Below are 4,341 nucleotides of genomic sequence, written 5' to 3' on the forward strand. Positions count from 1 at the left end.
TAAAAAAAAATTATAACCCTAGAAGAAGATTTTGCTATATGTATTACTTTAGCTAAAAAATCCAAACATATGATATTTTCATCCTTTGTAAAACAATAAAAACTGAAGATACCTGCTCTAATTTGATTCCTCTAATTCACATGAAATAGAAAATGTATATAATAATTTACAAATACATATCATTTAGCAATTCTGGAGTTTTAATGTTTTGCCCAAATTTGCCTTAGTAGAATCAAAATGTGTAGTTTATCCAGCCTAGAATATGATATGCTTTACAAGTCATTGTGTATAATGTTGGCTTTGAGAGTTTTCATAAATAATTTTAGAACTTTCAAGAGGAGGTGCAAAAAGCATTCTTTTAGAAACTGTTATATTCAAATTTTTTAAACTGTTCCTTTAGGAGAGAGGGAAAACATATCTAGCCACACACTTTGGCTATCTGTCAAAAATTCTAATCACACCTAGACTCAGAGGTGTAAAACATAGGAAGACATTTAAAAACTATTGACTTGCATGGAATCTGGAACATACTGATGTGTTATGGTTTGGATGTGAGGTGTCCCCCAAAAGCTCATATGTGAGGCAATGCAAGAAGGTTTGGAGGAGAAATGATTGGGTTGTAGAGCCTTAACCTAATTGGTGAATTAATCCCTGATGGAATTAACTGAGTGGTAACTGGAGGCAGGTGGAGTGTGGCTGGAGGAAGTGGTTAATTGAGGGTGTGGCCTTTGAGTATATATTTGTATCTGGCAAGTGGAGACATCTTTCTCTGCTTTCTGATCTCCATGTGAGCTGGTTCCCTCTGCCACACTCTTCCACTATGATGTTCAGCCTCACCTGGAGTCCTGAGGAACAGAGCCTGCTGTCTATGGATTGAGACCTCTGAAACTGTGAGCCCCCAACTTTTCCTCTGTTAAAATTGGGCTGGTCAGGTCACAGCAGTGAAAAAGCTGACTAAAACATGATGCTTGCAGGATGAAAGCTGTTCAGGCTATGCTTATATTATTGGGGTAAAGAGGCAAGATCACCCTCCAGGTTTGTGACCCATGGGGTGGCTGAGGTGGTTGCCTAGATACTTGGGATCATTGTTTAAAAACCCTGGCCTTGACAGTGTTTGGGGCTCCTCCCAAGATGAATATGCATCAAGTCCTATAGAATAACCTGGGGAGAGTTCTGTATTTCAGAATTGTGTGCAGGGGGCATTGTATAAAAGCAGCAAATTGGGGGATGAGGGTAACCACAAAATTCGGAGCTTGTCTGAGCAGATCCCCAAAGCCTCCAGCCAAGATGGCAGAGGGACCTGCAATCCTATGCCAACAGGCTTGGAGAATCAGCTCAGACTCCTCATAGGTCTCACTTCTGGCTGATGACCCCAGTTCCAGTCTGTGGCCCCATACCTGCTCCTGCCCAGCCCTTCTAGACGCTTCTTGATTGAATGGAAGCCAGTTGATGGTTTCCATTTAATCCCTGGTCCTTGTCTCTCGACTTTCTTTGTGCTCCTCAATCTGCTTCTCAGGTCAGTCTCACACTTCCCCTCCACACACACACCTCTAGACCTCTGTTCAAGGACCCAGTCTCCACCAGAGTGATAGAAAGAGGGGAGAGGAGGGGTGGGGGAGGGAGGGAGGGAGGGGGATCAGAGAAAAACAAATAAACACAGATTTTAGGTTTGACAACTGAAAGCAGTAGGATTTATCATATTATTTTTTATGTCACAGTTACTCATTTTCCTACAAGTAATTTTTGTATAGCTTCAGTATTTTCTCCTCAAAATTAAATGGAAAAAAAATCAAAAAGTTTAAAACAGAATCACTTGGCCCTTTCTCTTCTTGTCTCCTCCCAGTTCAGAATGCTTATATTTCTTGATGGCCAGCATCCTCTTGGATCTGCAGTTAGGCTCAATGCATCCAAGTTTTAGCACAATCTTCTTTATAATTTTAGCCTTCTTGCAGAAAAGTGGCTTTGTCTGCTCCCCTACAGCCACTCTGTTTCTGATCATAGTGTTTCTTTCCTTGAGCATAGGAGAAATCCTAGCTCTTCTTATACTGGGTCACTTTGTGAGGCCAATGCCTACCATACTTTTTATAGAAAGTCCTTTGCATTTTAGGTGGATTGATTGTCTTTACTATAGAAGTGTCTATATTATGAAAATGAGAGATCTCATGAATGCAGTCCTCACCTCACCATTCTTGCATCTAAAAGGAAAGGGTGGATGTATCATATTTTTAAGTGATGCCTAAAACTTAAGTCTTGGTTGACTCTTATATTATTCCTATTTTTATTGCTCTAATTAAATACTCGAGGCAGGCTACTTTATTAAGAAAAGAGGTTTATTTTGGCTTCTGGTTCCGAAGCTGCAATGTCTAGGAGCTGCATCTGGTGATGGCCTGCCTTATTGCTGGCAGGTTCCTGATAGGACAGGCATCAATGGCAAGAGACAGGGAGTATTCATGTGTATATAAATAAAACCACTAGTATTCAATTAGCAGGACTCTACTCTAATGACCTTGTCTAATCCTGATCTCCTTTCCAAGGTCCCAGCTCTAACTACCATAGTCAGATTGTTTACACACTCTTAATACCTAACAATGGGGACTGAATTTCAATACTTGAAATCTCAGGGCATACCCACCACGTCCAGATCATAGCAATTCCAGTCTAAGAGAATATAGAGTGGAGATTAAAAATGTGCTGCATACTCAGATAGCCGAGGGGTTCAAATCCCAGCCCAGCCACTTTATTAGCTCTGTGGCCTTAAACAGGCTGTCTCTCCTTTCTGAACTTCAGTTGCACTAGCCCAAAATGGAAAATATGAATCCCTATCTTACCTAGCATTCCTGTATATTAACTGAGATGAAACAGGCCTCTCACCTGATACATAGAAGAGATTTGGTAAATGTTCCTTTTCTTCCCTCTGTCAGACTAGTACTAAGAGATGGCCTTTTCACTTAACTTTTAAATATCCATCAGGGAGAAAATAGCAACATCAACATTTTCATTCCCATTAATCTTGTTGAACGTACACAGCCTGATATGTAGAGGAGTCGGTGGTTTGAAATAATTGATTAGGCTTGCTTAAACTTTTTAGAGCCTTCCAGATTGCAGTGGTTTAACTGGTTGAATCTGTCCAATGCTGGACCTCCTTATTGATGATGAGAGCTCTAGAACTCTGACCATGAGGTCAAGCACAGTGCAGATGCATTGTCCTGAGGCTGAGCCCAGGACCCTGATGGTGCTGACTTTTTAATTTTATTATGGAGAACGTCAAGCACAGACAATAGTCAAAGAATAGCCTAATGAACCTAAGTGCCCATGACCCAAGCCCATGTCTTCACCCACTTTTCTCACCCAGAACATTTTATAGAAACTCTCAAACTGCATGTTATTATATAAATAGTTCAATATGTAGTTCTAAAGGAGAACTGTTTTTCAAACAGAATCATATTATTTTTTTTAAATCTTCCCAAAATTCCAGTACTGTCTTAATATCACTAAATGTACAGTCTGTTTTTCCTCTCAGCCTTCTCCCTCTCCTTCCCTCCTTGACCCCTATATATATATCATTTTTTTCAAATTAGGAGCCAAATCAGGTCTGTGGTCTATGCATTATAGTTGATTGTTTTTTCACACCGATTGCTTTTTTTAAAAAATAAATAAACTTTATTTACTACAGCAGTTTTTTTTTTACAGCAAAATTGAATGGAGTACAGAGAAAATTTTCATGCACCTTCCACCCTTACATATGCACAGCCTCTCCTACTATTGACATTCTGCACCAGCATAGGACATTTGTTACAATCAAGAAACCTGCACTAACAGAGACCATGGGTTCACTTTTGTGTGATAAATTCTATGAATTTTGATGTATGTCTAATGAAATTTGTATGCCATATGGAAGAATTTCACTAGACTAAAAATCCTCTATATTCTGCCTCTTCATCCCCCTCTGTCCCCTAATCCCTGACAGCCACTGATCTTTTTATTCTCTCCTTAGTTTTGTCTTTTCCAGAATGTTCTATCATTGAACCAAAGACAAAGTAGCCTTTTCAGATTGACCTCCGCGTTGGTTAGCTTTTCGTAACTGTGACAAAAAAGACCTGACAAGAACAACTTAGAGGAGGAAAAGTTTATTTTGGCTCACAGTTTCAGAGGTTCAGTTCATGGGTGGCCCACTCCACAGCTCTGAGCTGGAGATGAAGCAAAACATCATGGCAGAAGGACATGGCAGGGGAAAGCTGCTCAATTCATGACAGCCAGGAAGCAGAGAGAGTTTGAGTGCCAGGAGCCAGGGGTAATGTAATCTCCAAGAGCACACCCCCAGTGACCTACTTCCTCCCACCG

At 40.3% G+C, this 4,341-nt stretch overlaps 1 pseudogene; it reads right to left on the minus strand.

Annotated features, from left to right (window-relative positions):
- Positions 1-1,798: 1,798 nt before the first annotated feature.
- On the minus strand, positions 1,799-2,835 carry LOC106144678 (large ribosomal subunit protein eL42-like; annotated as a pseudogene).
- Between the last annotated feature and the right edge of the window lie 1,506 nt (positions 2,836-4,341).

The sequence above is a fragment of the Ictidomys tridecemlineatus genome, chromosome 2, assembly GCF_052094955.1.
Source record: "Ictidomys tridecemlineatus isolate mIctTri1 chromosome 2, mIctTri1.hap1, whole genome shotgun sequence".
Taxonomy (NCBI): domain Eukaryota; kingdom Metazoa; phylum Chordata; class Mammalia; order Rodentia; family Sciuridae; genus Ictidomys; species Ictidomys tridecemlineatus.